The sequence below is a fragment of the Agelaius tricolor genome, unplaced genomic scaffold (assembly GCF_023055355.1).
Source record: "Agelaius tricolor isolate 1412-34295 unplaced genomic scaffold, bAgeTri1.0.p SCAF_41, whole genome shotgun sequence".
In the NCBI taxonomy this organism is placed as follows: domain Eukaryota; kingdom Metazoa; phylum Chordata; class Aves; order Passeriformes; family Icteridae; genus Agelaius; species Agelaius tricolor.
Window position 1 is genome coordinate 52,955 of NW_027269301.1, and position 14,930 is coordinate 67,884.

Genomic DNA, 14,930 nt, shown 5'->3' on the forward strand with positions numbered 1-14,930 from the left:
CCCCAGCAGCTCAGGGAGGAATCAAACCCGGCTCATGCGAGCGATGCCTTCGCAGCGAGTCCTGACTGATTCCCTCCCGTGGGGCCAAGATGCCCTGTCCAATCTATTCCTAACAGACAGCTCCAAAACAGAGATCCTCCTCCTCTTCCTTGCATGTGTCCAGTTGTGTCAGGAAAATGACCTTTCTTCATCTCCCCAGGTCCTTCATCTCCATCACACTTCTTTATTTTTTTTATTTTTTTGCTTGCTTGGAATGAAGAGAGGTGCCCAAAATAGCAAAGGATTTTCTTATTACAGCTGATGAACCACCCAGCATTTCTTCTGCTGAGCTGCTCTGTCCCATCTTATTCCTCTTCTGGCCAAGGAGATGAGGGTATTTCATTACCAGGTGAAATAATTCCCCTCTGCAAAATTGATCAAGTTCTTTGCCATCTCCAGAAGAAAGCGGTTCTATTAAACATGGATTATTAACAATAACAAATGCTTCAAACCCCTGGGCACTGCTCACCAGCCACAGGAAAAGCATTATCATAAAACCCACATTCTTAAATTCTAAAGGAATAAAGCTTGGAGCCGGATTGGTGGCAGTGGCAGGGATATCTATCAGGGAAGCCCATTATGATGAAGAGAAGCACTTAGAGCACAGAAGGGCTCTGACAAAAAGCAGTCAAAATGTTTTCATCAAGGATAATGGATCTGCTCTGCAAATCCCAGCTCACAAACACCCCAACACACACACACACAAAAGCCTTTCTCCATTTTATTTGCATCTTGTTCAAGTGGTTACAAGAATGTTGAGTTAATTTTCCCCCCCTTTCTTCCCTTTGAACACCATCTCACACAGACAGCTCAGGGCTGTCACCGTAGGACACGAAACAACATTGCTGCTCTCAAGGTGAAGAAAAAGGGGAGTTTATTTTCTGACTCCAACATTTATGGATTTCCAAAAGTGACAGTGGATTGGAGGGTGACAGTGCCACCTCTCCAATGACACTGGGCAAACCAACAGCCCATCAGATTTCTCCTCCTCTAGAAAATAATGGAAAGCGATAAGTTATCTACAGAAAGTGTGAGAAAGTTCGTTACAAGAATGTCAACATCAGAAGGCTTAGAAAATCTTAAAAAATCAGGGCAACGGGGCCTTTCATTGCTGAGCCTCAGCCACACAGGGAGCTTTGTCCCTGTTCCATCAGCTACAACCAGAGCTGGGGATCAGAATGGTCCATGGGCTTCTCCCTGCTCCTCTCTGCCAGCACAGGAGCTTTTCTGCTGCTCCTCTTGGTGCTGCCGTGCTGACGAGGTCTCTGGGGTTGAGATGACTTTGAGGTGTTGGAAAGTCTCTTTTTCTCAGCTTCGAGGCTGAAAAGGAAGATGGGATCCTTTGGCTTTGGTTCTCAAGGTTGTTTATTTTCTCTCATCTATTCCATTCTTCCTCTGACCTGCTGAGATCTGTCCAGCAGGTCGGGCTGTGGCACAGTCCCTGCCCTTGGGGTGGTGTCGGCTTTTTGTACTAAAAACTACCTGTGCTTTATTTACAATAATTTTCCAATACCCATCACCTGTGTTAGACAGTCTGTCTCTGCTCTAAACCAATCCAAAAGTGTCACCAACACGGCAGAAGATGGAGGACAAGAAGAAGAAGAAGAAGAAGAAGAAGAAGACGAAGAAGAAGAAGAAGAAGACGAAGACAAAGAAGAAGAAGAAGATGAAGAAGAAGAAGGAGGACGAGGACGAGGAGGATGAGGAGGACAAGGAGGATGAGGACAGGACACACCCAGATTCCTCCATCTTGCCTCCTGAACCCCCATTCTAAATACCCAAAATTCTACTTTTTCACCCGGTGATAAATTCACTGTCAATCTATTCAAACTCTTGTGGGTTGTAACTCCTCACACAAAGTTGGGGGCGTTGTTGCTCCAACACTTACATTTCATCTCCATTAAAACTACTGTGGATAAATCCATTAAAAATCCATGAAATTCAGGGTTTGAGCTCCTGCTTTGGGCTACAAGCACAGGGAAACACAAACAGAGCTTTGGAAGAACCAACAGCTGAGCTCAGGGACCTTTTGTGCTGCACATTTACCCCGGTGTTCCCCGAGTTTAATGGATCTCACACTCTTTCAAACATGACTGTAGGTTTTTTTAAAGGGTTTCTGCATTTCATGTCCTTCCTTTCTTGTTTTAGCTGCCTCTCAGGGTTCTTCTGCCTCCTAGAAAACTCTGAAGTGTGTACTTGGCTAACAAGAACTAACTCCCAAAAGGAAATACTCCTCTCAACTTGTGAGGGAAACCATCCCTTGAACCTCTCCCGAGACAAACTATTGTTTATAGAGATGGGAGAAGGAAATAAAAAGAGTTCAGATGTTGGCTTCACAAGCCTGCTTTCCATATGACAGAGCCTGGAATGAAAATATATCAAACAAGGCTGTGTTTGAGGGCTGAGCGTGAAAGAAGCACAGACTGTGCACAAAACTTCTCCAGCCCAACTCATTTTTTTTGCAGCACAGCCCCTCAGAACAGATCCTTCAACTCCGACTCTGCCTCACATCCTTGCCCCATTTATTACCTGTATTTTCAATATTCAAGAGACACTTTAATCACCATGCTGTGCTTTAATTGTTATTAGCATTTAGATTATATGGTAATCTTGCAGACAGAAGTCAATATTAAATTACTGCCTTTGCCTGCTGAAGTGCAGTATATCTAGAGAGAGAACAGAGCTGAAAGGTCTTTTAAAGTTTCAGTTCAATTTTATGTCCTAATTACTCTGGAATGTTATGAAAAGCCTGTAACATCACACCATATATTGCTGCCATCTCATATCTGGCTTTATAGGAGCATTACAGAGTTGATTAGTAAGTATTGAACTCATTACAGGGGAGCATCACTGAAATGAAGCTGAGAAACTGCCCCTTGTTAATGACCCCAGCTTGGTTTGGGGTTATTCCACGTTTTCAGTGCCAGGCTGGATTGTGAGAGAGATTCACAAGAGGAGAGGTTGGGGTTTGGTTCCCCAGCTGCTGTGGAGAGCCAGATCCTTACAGAAACCCCAGAATGGGGTGGAAGGGATCACCAGATTGCTGCCATCCCATAACTGGCTTTATAGGAGCATTACAGAGTTGATTAATGAGTATTGAACTCATTACAGGGGAGCATCACTGAAATGAAGCTGAGAAACTGCCCCTTGTTAATAACCCCAGCTTGGTTTGGGGGTCCCATCCATTCACATTCCACGTTTTCAGTGCCAGGCTGGATTGTGAGAGATGGATTCACAAGAGGAGAGGTTGGGGTTTGGCTCTGCAGCTGCTGTGGAGAGCCAGATCCTCACAGAACCCCAGAATGGGGTGGAAGGATCACCACATTGCTGCCATCCTATAACTGGCTTTATAGGAATGTTAGAGTTGTTCAATGAGTATTGAACTCATTATAGGGGAGCATCACTGAAACGAAACTGAGAAACTGCCCCTTGTTAATGACCCCAGCTTGGTTTGGGGTTATTCCACATTTTCAGTGCCAGGCTGGATTGTGAGAGAGATTCACAAGAGGAGAGGTTTGGGTTTGGTTCCCGAGCTGCTGTGGAGAGCCAGATCCTTACAGAACCCCAGAATGGGGTGGAAGGATCACCAGATTGCTGCCATCCCGTAACTGGCTTTATAGGAATGTTAGAGTTGATTAATGAGTATTGAACTCATTACAGGGGAGCATCACTGAAACGAAACTGAGAAACTGCCCCTTGTTAATGACCCCAGCTTGGTTTGGGGGTCCCATCCATTCACATTCCCACATTTTCAGTGCCAGGTTGGATTGTGAGAGAGATTCACAAGAGGAGAGGTTTGGGTTTGGTTCCCCAGCTTCTGTGGAGAACCAGGCCTCACAGAACCCCAGAATGGGGTGGAAGGGATCACCCAGTCCAACCCCCTGGAAACATCACTGCATTCCTTTATTTTATTTGGTGCTGCTTCTTCCCCATGCTTCAAAGAGCTTTTCAGCTCCTGCCTGGGAATTTTCCCATTCACCAACAGATTTCAGTATAAAATTCAAGGCAAGCCTGGGTTGAAATTTCTTGGAAACCTGCTTAAACCTGAGCACATTCTACTCCCAATTATATCCTTTGATTATCTTGATTCTGATTTAACACTGATCAACAAAACTAAATGTTGCAATTTCTCTCTTTTTTTTTTTTTTTTTGCTTTTGGAATTATCCTCAGACCAACAGCAACAGATCAGGTGCCAAAACTACCATGAAATAATGCAAATTCTCAATATTTCCCAAAACCCAGCATGTGTTTTAAACATTTTATATAAAGAATTACCCTTAGATGTTTCTTAATCATGTGACAGAGATAAATCAGTGTAAAACTAGTATTTCTTTACTGGGGATGAAGGCCCTGGCATGAAGCTGTGGTTGCTGCATCCCTGTAAGTGTCCAAGGCCAGGACAGACACCTCTTCTGTCTGTCCACAATAACCTCTGCAGGTGCTGTTCTGTTGTAAATGCTGCCTGATCCCAAATATTAATGGGATATAGAGCCAGCATAATTCTGGCTAAGCTTAATTTATTCTACACTACTAACACGGCATTCCAAATATAATAAAAAAGGCCTGGTATAATTGCTATGGCTGTAAAGCCAAATGATTGGTGACAGCTTTACAGTCACCTGCCACAGCAAGGGGATAAAGCCCATTATTAGCAGATGATGATCTAAAAGTACCTGGGGAAGAAAGAGATTTTTCTCACAGATATCCTAAAGGCAGGGCAAAAGGCTCTTTCCATGGAGTTAGAAAAATCCAAACTAGAGCCAGATCTATTTTTCCATGGGAAAATTGGCTCCTCCCTGGGGATGGAAATATCCAACACCCACCTCTCCTGGAGCAGCTCTGCTCCAAAACTTCCCCAAGAAAAAGTGCTCCTGTGTGAGGATTGACAGGTAGGGGAGTGCCAGGCTGGTGGAGATGGTAATTATTAATTCTGCCAATTCCACAATCTGGAGATTTCCAAGTGTTTTGCAAACATGAGTAGGTTCAGTTTCACAATTGTTTTTAGCCTGTAATCAAATCCTCTCACCTTTCCGCAGCCAGAGAAGGTGAGAAATACCAAATCCTGCTGAGGGGGAGCTTGGAAATGAATCCCTGGGGAAGCCTCTCCCCATCCCAGCTGCAATCCCTGCATGTTTTGCAGTGCCAGCACCCAGTGCATGTCCAGCTCCAGGGCATCGGGTGGATTTTATTCTAGAGTATAGAATTAGGATAGAAGGAGAGTATTTCATTCTAGAGCACAGCCTGTCGCAGGACTGCAGAGAAACAAGGCTCAGGTTATGCCAGGGGAGGTTGAGATTGGATATCAGGGAGAATTTCCCCACTGGAAGAGTTTTTACAGTCCCAGGGAGGTTTGGAGTCCCCATTCCTGGTAGGGTTCAGGACTCAGGCAGAGGTGGCACCTTTGGATGTGGTTTCCAGGCACCCAGGGCTTGGCTGGGAGTTGGACTGGATGAGGTCATTTCATCTCAGAGGTCATTTCCAACCTGAATGATTTTGTGGATTCTGGAAGAGGGGGATCTTTGTTGGCCACTGAATCCCAGGAGATTAAAGCCCTCAGAGCCATGGCACAAGCTCCATGTCCAACCCTTCCCTCAGCACAGCACAGTCCCCCCCCTCTTGCAGGACTACAAGGCTCAGGTTATGCCAGGGGAGGCTGAGGTTGGATATCAGGGAGAATTTCCCCACTGGAAGAGTTGTTACAGTCCCAAGGAGGTTTGGAGTCCCCATTCCTGGTGGGGTTCAGGACTCAGGCAGAGGTGGCACCTTTGGATGTGGTTTCCAGGCACCCAGGGCTTGGCTGGGAGTTGGACTGGATGATCCCAGAGGTCATTTCCAACCTGAATGATTTTGTGGCTTCTGGAAGAGGGGGATCTTTGTTGGGCACTGAATCCCAGGAGATAACAGAAGATTAAAGCACTCAGGGCCATGGCACAAGCTCCATTTCCAACCTGTTCCCACAGACAGGATTTGTGCCTGCTATAACCTTGTTCTGCCCTTTGTAAGGTGGAAGAATCCTCTCCAATATGCTTGGTCACATCTGTTGCAAGTAAGCTGTGTATAAAAAGAAAAAACAAACCACCAAAACATATTAAAACAAACATTGGGCTAAAAGGCAGGCAAATCTAAAGTTAAGTCTGTAACTCCATCCTGTGGTATGTAGGTATTACAGCACATTTTTTAAAATTCAGGGACACAAATATTTATCTCTGTTGTACTCTGTGATTTGCTTGGGAATTAGAGAGCCTTTCAAAATTTCCTTTAGAATATCCTTCCTCATGCAGGTGAAATGCATATGGGGAGCCTTGCCAAATTGTTCAGGTCATTCTTCTGTGACTTCTTTGGGATATTGAAGGAGAAGAGATTTGGCCTGAGCTTGTAAAACACCCCAAGGTTCAGGCAGACACAGGTTCTTAAGGCAGATCTCCAGTCTGACTGAATCACCTCAGGTTCCTGATCTAATTTTACACATGGAGCAGCCTAAGGAAGGGAATTATCTCCACCAGCTTCACCACACCACTGGAAAAAACTCCAATCTGCTTCTAAGGAGATGCCATTTGAAAATGCAAACCCTGCTAGAGCTGAGTGTTCCCCCCAGCCAGGTGGAAAAGACACCTGGATCAGGATACCCAATTTCAGCATGCATTGTCCTGAGAGGATGGAGAATTTTAGAGATTTGTCCTGATCTCAGGTTGGAATTTCAATGTTTATTTGCCTGTGGTTTGAGCCAAGCAAGAGACAGAAAACTGCTGGTGAAAGGCCTTAAAGAACCCCTCAATCACTGACTGGACAACTAAAATGGGTGAGTGTCATGAAAATATCACCTCCCACCTCCTCTTTTTCCTTCAGCCTCAGTTTGTCCAGCTCACTCATCCTCTTGTTTTGCTGCCAACTTAATTCATAATGATAAAAACAAAATGAAAAAAAAAAAAAACACTCCTGCTTGCTACAACATGTTACTTTCCAATTTTTTTTTTCTTCAGGCAACTTCTCAGCATCGTGGTTTTTCAGCTCTAAACAAAGCTCTTGCTGAAAAGGCTGTGAGTGACAGTGGAAGGAAAGGAGCTTCATCACAGCTGTGTGTACTCACAGAAATTTTTAAGGCAGACAAGCAAAGGGAAAAGCAATAGTTATCCACCAAAACAAAGCAGTGCCTTTTGAAAGGAAATATCACAGCAAATAGCAGAGATTTTCACTCACCCAGACATTAAAAAGAAATCTTTTTCACTTAGCTGAAAAAAAGAGACAATCATGTGTCTTGATTTCCCTAGCACACGGAGTTGATATTGAAAGAGGGGCTCTCAATTTAGCCCAGCACCCTCTGGGGGAAGAACCTTTCCCTCATAGCCAACCTAAACTTCTCCTGACACAGCTCCAGCCCTTCCCTGGGTCCTGTCATGGTCGCCAGAGAGAAAAACATTTTGTTGAATCCCAATAAAATCCCAAATCCCAAAGCCTCAGTGCTTCCAGTGACGCCCAATTTCCCAAATACACCCTCATGGGCAACCAGGCCTCAACAGCAATGCCACTCTCAACATCCCTGAGATTTTATTGTCAGACTGCAGGAAAGAAGAACATTTTGTCAAATCCCAATAAAATGCCACTCTTATCATCCCTGAGATTTTATTTTCAGATTCCAGAAGAGAAAAACATTTTGTTGAATCCCAATAAAATCCCAAATCCCAAAGCCTCATTGCTTCGAGTGATGCCCAATTTCCCAAATACATTCACACAGGCAACCAGGCCTCAACAGCAATGCCACTCTTAACATCCCTAAGAATTTATTGTCAGACTCCAGGAGAGAAGAACATTTTGTCAAATCCCAATAAAATCCCAAATCCCAAATCCTCAGTGCTTCCAGTGACGCCCAATTTCCTAAATACACCCTCATGGGCAACCAGGCCTCAACAGCAATGCCACTCTCAACATCACTAAGATTTTATGGTCAGATTCCAGGAGAGAAGAAGATCTTGTCAAATCCCACTCTCAACATCCCTAAGATTTTATTGTCAGACTCCAGGAGAGAAGAACATTTTGTCAAATCCCAATAAAATCCCAAATCCCAAAGCCTCAGTGCTTCCAGTGACACCCAATTTCCCAATTACACCAACATGGGCAACCAGCCAGGAGAGAAGAATATTTTGTCAAATCCCAGGCTCCAGGAGAGAAGAATATTTTGTCAAATCCCAATAAAATTATGCCAAAGCCTCAGACCTTCCTGTGACACCCAATTTCCCAAATACATCCACACAGGCAACCAGGCCTCAACACCAATGCCACTCTTAACATCCCTAAGAATTTATTCTCAGACTCTAGGAACCAAGGATATCAAATGTGGAGAAGCAGAGCACGCCACCACTCCAAATTCTTCTTTTACAGCAACATAAAGTGGTCATCTAATGCAGCACTATCATAAAATTAAATCACGCTCACTTGTCATTTTGCACAGGCCCAACCGACAGATTAAACACTGCACAGCAAAATGTAATTTCCCCGAGTGAAGGGAGAAGAGGGGCTTGAAATATCTTTGTCTGCAGTGTCTGCTCAGTCCTGAGCCCTTGTGGGAATAAAGCAGCAGCCCCAGGAAGAGGATTTGCAGCGTCTGCCTTCAGGGCACAGGCAGCACTTGGCCTCCCCCTGCCAAGGGAAGCAGGATTTCAGCAGCCTGCCAAGGTTATCCTTCTTTTGTAGAGAAATCCTGGCAGGGGGACAGCTTTTCAGGTTGGAAATGTAATAAATGTGCAGTTGAGAGAAGTAACAATGGTTTGTCCTGCCTCATCCTGAGTTCAGGGAATGACTCTCCCTGCAGCTGCCCCGGAGATGTGGGGTGAGAGCTGCACCCAGAACCCAGCAAAGGCTGCAGAGCACCCACAGGAACCTTTCCCTCCTCAGGAATATTTCCACATGGAGCCAGCAAGGACAATAAACATCATCTACAGCCCCTTGGAACAGGGGCTGTGTGTGCCCAAAGCAGCCCAAACACAAATTCCATGGAATATTCTGAGCTGGGAGGGACTCACCGGGATCAGCTCTGAAATAAATGGCCCGGCTGGGGATCAAATTCCCAACTTTGGAATTATCAGCATTCCATGGGAAGGCTGTTGGCCCCCAAAGCAGGAGCTCATCCCCATCCCCAAGTCCCAAAACCAGAGCCAAGGAGTTCCAAGGCTCCTTGGAGGTTGGTGGCCAATCTGTTGGGAGGTGTAAGAAGCAGTAGGAATAAAGGGATTGCCAAAAAAAAAAAAAATCAGGGCTGAGAACATGGCAAACTCTGCTCAGCTTAGCCCAAAGCTCCCTGAGCTGCAAAGTGACACCAGTGGCTTCTCAGCCCTTGAGTCTGTGAGGTTCAGCTCCTTCTGGGATTTTGGCAAAGGGATAAATACATGGAAAAGTGAGGAATGGGGCACAAGGATATCCCCTCTCTGCACACACATCTGATCCAAGCAGCACAGCCCCTCCAAAGAGCTGCTTCTCTGTTGTATGGGATCCCTGGTCTATGACAGCTGAAAAAAACCCCTGAATTGGGATTAAAACTTCACTCAGGTGAGATTTAAAAAAAAATCATGAAAATCCCCCTGAATTGAGATTAAAACCTCACTAAGTTCAGCTCAGAGTCACCTTAAACCCCTTCCATAAAGCAGTAATGCCGTGGCTCAGATGTTCATCCTAAATAAACGTGCAGGAATTCTCTGCCTTTCCCGAAAATCGTATTTCCTGACCTGGCTGTGTGCTCTGGCACACACTGCAGGCTTTATTGATTAGAAGGTCTGTTAAGATTTATCAGACTTGATAATGCACTCTACTTGATTAGGATTTCCAGCTTCAGAGTCAATACAGGTTTCATATGTGATGGAAAGCGCTTGGATTCACTCTGTTCCCTTTGGAAATTTGACAGGAATTGTCTTAGGCCCAGCATTAGGAAAAGCAGAAACACAGCACTTCAAAAATTAAAGAAATCCTTTTTTGAGAAATTAAAGAAATGTATTTTAAGCAGAAAGGCACCTCCTGCCTGTCAGGGCTACAGGAAAATGAGAATGCCACTCTGGACAGAGGCAGGAAATGGGAAATTCAGCGATTCTTCTTATTTCAATATCCTAAGTCCTTCCCTCTGTACAGGATGAACTTCATCTAATATTCTACAGCCCCTTTGTAAAGGGATTTTTTTTCCTTGTAATGAAAAAATTCACCTTAATTAAGCAGCACCATGAATAAAAAGACTTTTAACAAAACCAACATGTAATTTCTCTCCTTCGAAGTTATTCGTACATTAACATTTACAAATCTGTTCCTTTTTAAAAGGATCCACCCCAGTGAGGCATCTTCAGCTTGTGAATTCACCCACTCAGCTCTGACTACAAAATGGATTTTTTTCTCTCTTTAGCACTTGTGGTCAACTGCATCAATATTTCCGTGCCCACAAAATGCCAGACAAAAAAAAATGATAACATTTTAAAGCTTGAGAAGGTGCATTTCAGGCTCAGTCAAGCAGCTCCTTGCCAGGTCCAAAGGAGAGGGAGATTTGTAGTGGGGCTCAATGCCTGCACTGCTCCTTCATCTCATCTGGGCTTGGAACAGATCTGGCCTGTGAAATGAAATCCTTTCTTCTATTCTTTTAGTATAGTTTTAATATAATATTTATAATAAAATAATCAATCAAGCCTTCTGAAACATGGAGTCAGATCCTCGTCTCTTCCCTCATCCTAAGACCCCTGCAAACAACATCACGTTGTAGCTTTAGCCAAAAAGAATGGAATCTGTGGGAAAAAAACATGGCTTAAAATTCAGATTTAGAATAAACACTCTTGGAAATTATCTGTGTGATTATCACACACATCACACCACAAATGAAACAGATATGGGATTGGTTTGGGGTTTAAAACCTTTCTTCCTGCTGCACAAAGTAGTAGATTCTCTGTGGATGAGTTTTCTGGAGGTGCCCACCTGCCTAAATGTGGGAATTTAACGTTCTTCAGGATTTCCCAAACCACTCAGATTATACCAATGAGTGCAACTACCTTCAACACAAAAAAAAACCCCACCAAAACTGGACAACTTTAGGCCAGGCTGGATGGGGCTTGGAGCCACCTGGTCTAGGGGAAGGCGTCCCTGCCCATGGGGAGGAGATTCCAGGTCCTTCCAACAGAAACCGTCCTTATTTTTAGAAATAAATTGTATATACTTATTTCTAAATAAGTAATTTTATAAATTTATGTCCATGTGTTTCTTTAGATGCTTAAATACCTTAAAAAGGCTCAAAGTTGAGGGGGGGCAGAGGAAAAGGTCAATGTTCAGTTCAACACCTCAATATCAGTCCCTCTCCATTAGAAGCCAGGCAAATGCCCAAATTTTGGGGGGAAAAAATGTCACATATATAGGAATTATTAAGGAGTGCAGCATTAAAACCCTCCCATACCTGCAAGGTTCTCTCCAAGCCTCATTCACCTAAAAATGCAGCCCCAAACAAAACAATTTCTTCGGCTTTGTTGTTTCCATTTGCTGGCAATCTGGAGAATCTGAAGTGGGGTTTGATAGTGCTCAAAACATCTCCCTGATTCATTGCTCCAAATCTGGACCTCAGCGTTCCCTTTGAGTCATCCCACTTATATTTAGCAACACCCAAACGCCTCATGATTCTCTCCAAAATAAACATGAAGAGGTTTTAATCAAAGCTGAGCAGCAGCAGAAGCTGTAGCTGTGCCACACTTGTTCTCTTCAAGAACTCTAATAATATTAATTTCCAACTCTCAGGGATCCCGAAAAAAAAAAAATAAAAGTCCCTGGGAAGGATTTCTGCCATAAAAATGCTGAAAAAAATCTTGGTGGTTCATCCCAAATTTCATTAGGGTTTATAGGAAATGTCATGGGGCCATTCCATGAGTTGAAATGTGTTGTAGGGAGTCAATTTCTGCTCAATGGGAGTAAATTTTTCACAAGGTGAGTTGAACAGTTTTTATTCATATCAGCCATGGCCACACCAGTCCCACTGTCCATGCTCCCATTTTCCCAGGAATCCACATCTGCTGGAGGGATTTAAGTGGTTTAGCACTCCAACCATGGCCCTCCTGGGCTGTTCTCAGCATTTTTTAGGATTCCTGCAGCACAGGGGAGGAATTTGGGGCCCACTCTCCCGATCACTGCCTGTTTTCCTTGCCTTAGGACACAGCAGGAATTCACTCCCAAAACTCCAATCCAAGGCAGCTCCTGCTGCCAGCAGAAACCAAACACAGATTTTTCTCCTCTCTGCCCAGGTTTTGTGCCTCAGACATGCCCTTCCCATATTGTTTTCCCTCCTTCTCTTGGAACCACGCTGAAAATCGACCTTGTCCTTCTGCTGTGTCTTGGCAGCACTGCCAGGATCTGAATCTTGGCATTCCTGACACTCCTCCGCACGTGAGCCCTTTTGGAGGAATGTCACGACTCCCAGCACATCTCAGAACAAGAATCCTCTCTAAAATGATGGCGAGCCGAGGAATTTTGGAATGATTTTTTGTTAAAACTGAAAATCTGCTGCCAACCACAAACCAGGGTGATGGTCTCAGGCACAGGGTGGGGTTGTGGGGGTGTCCTGTGAGGGATTTGATCCTGATGGGTCCCTCCTAACTCAGCATATTCTGATCCTGTGAAATGATCACATCCATTCATCTGCAGACAACATTAAAAGCTGCCAGGATGCTCCTTTTCCCACTTTTCTCCATTTATTTTTCCTCCCACTGAGGTTCAGCACCTCTGCCCGTCCATCCCCGTGCTTGAGGAGCCTCACCTGGTTCAGACCCTGCAGGAAGGTGTCCCTGGCCCGTGTTTGTGTTGGAAGGCTGCAATTCCAGAGGGGTCCCCCCAGGAGCAGAAGCACCCCCAGGTGCAGCCACCATGGCACAGGAGGAACGGCAGCTTTTGGCAAAGTGGGAGCCTTGTAGGAAGCTGGATTGGCTCCTCCTCCTGTTTACATTTGCCTTTTATATAAGATATATATATAATTAAAATAATCTAATCTAATAATATGTATTAATTAGTATTCTTTATATAAGATATATAAAAATTCTTTATATAAGATATATATAATTAAAATAATAATCTAATCTAATAATATGCAATAATTAGTATTCTTTAATATAATAATTCTTTAGTATAGTTTAATATTCTTTAATATAATATAGTATCATAAAATAATATATTAACCTTCTGAAAACATGAAGTCAGATTCATCATTCCTTCCTTCATTGGGGCACCCCATAAACACAACACCCAGCTCCCTCTTTCTGTTGGAAAAACTCAAAAAATGAAACTTGTTCTTGGCCTGGGATGGAAAGAGCAGCACCTCCATCCCTCAGGAAAGGCCCCTGGGAAGGTCCATCCCTCACCCACCCCGCTGTTTGGTATCACCCCACCAAAGCTGCTTTTTGGAAAGGAAAAATCTTCAATTTCCCATCTTGGTGGGCAATAAAGCAGCGATGTTTGGTCAGTCAAGGGATGCAAACCCGTCCCAGGGCTGCAGAAATGGTCCCTTGTAGAATAATTTCCATATGTGCTCGAATCCCACGGCACCGCTCAGGCTTTAACTTTCTTATGAGTGACTTTGCAATCGGTGATTACCGCGAGCCCGTGGCAGTAAATAGGGGGAAACAGGCAGGTTTTATTTTCCCAGAGCAGAGCTGTGGGAAAATGCATGGGTATTTTATGCTTACTTAGGCAGTAATGATCCATCCTGAGCTCTCTCCCATCTCTGGCTCTGCCCCTCAGGCAGATGTCAGTCCTTGCTGGGGCAGGAGCTCCAAAGGCAGAGCTGCAGTGGAAATTGAGATATTTTACTGCATTAAGTGACTTTAACTGAACATTTAATCCGACATAAATGGGGTCTTCCACACCCCAGAGCCCCCTTTCTTTTCTGGACCTGACTTCAGGTGTATTTACATTTTCAGAGGATGCACTTTGTAGGCTTCTAGGGCCAATCATCTGTCCTCATTGCCATTCCTCCTCCTTCAAATATCCCATCACAATGGGAAGGATTCCGCTGATTGGTGAATGGAAAAAGAGATTTGCTTTTACAAATAAACTTTAGGGTTGCTGATAAGCGAAATTAGACATTGAAAGATGAAAGAAACAATGGGGAAGAATAACCCCTGAATTCTGTAAGAATTAGAAATTAAAAGAGAGGGTTATACATTAGAGGGAAATCTTGGGATCAGGTGTTCTGGGGAGTCTGAACCTCTAAAGTACCTCAGAAATGGGGAAAAACCCCTACATTCCATAAGAATTAGAAATTAAAAGGGAGGGGTTTACATTAGAGGGAAACGTTCCAGATCAGGCGCATTGGGAAGTCTGAACCTCTCAGGTACCTCAGCCAAGGGGCAAAAACCCCTGAATTCAGTAAGAATTAAAAATGAAAAGGGAGGGTTACACATTAGAGGGGAATCCTTGGGATCAGGTGTTCTGGGGAGTCTGAACCTCTCAAGTACCTCAGAAATGGGGAAAGAGAGAAGGGAAATGTGGCTGGAAATTGGGATAAAAAGGGAGGCTGCATCCTCCAAAACTCTGAGAGACCCCAGGGGATGCCCCATGGCCTCTCCCTTTATTCCAGTAAAGCCAAAAAGGACTCCTCTGTCTCCTTTTTGGACATAAACTGCTGGGGTTTGTGAATTAATTTTCCTAACAACTGTTAATATTTGTGCATTCAGTTATCAGCTGATTTCACCCGCAAAAGGTTTTCCTCTTTGTAGGAAAAACTCCTCAGAAAGAGAGAGAGAGAGAGAGAGAGAGAGAGAGAGGTGCCTTCCCAGGAGGGAAAAGCCTCTTCTTGCTGCCCTTTGCTGATCACCTTGACACACAATTTCTCTGTGCCTGGGCACTGCTGCTCCTGGCCATAAATCCATGCAGAATTTACTACCTGTGAGAGGCT

At 44.2% G+C, this 14,930-nt stretch overlaps 1 long non-coding RNA gene across 1 annotated transcript; it reads right to left on the bottom strand.

Moving 5' to 3' along the window:
- Positions 1 to 887: 887 nt before the first annotated feature.
- On the bottom strand, positions 888 to 12,987 carry LOC139603757 (uncharacterized). Its single transcript, XR_011683796.1, has 2 exons — positions 12,798 to 12,987; positions 888 to 6,091 (listed from the first exon to the last, which is right to left on the bottom strand). It is a non-coding gene; the product is annotated as an uncharacterized lncRNA (long non-coding RNA).
- Positions 12,988 to 14,930: the final 1,943 nt, after the last annotated feature.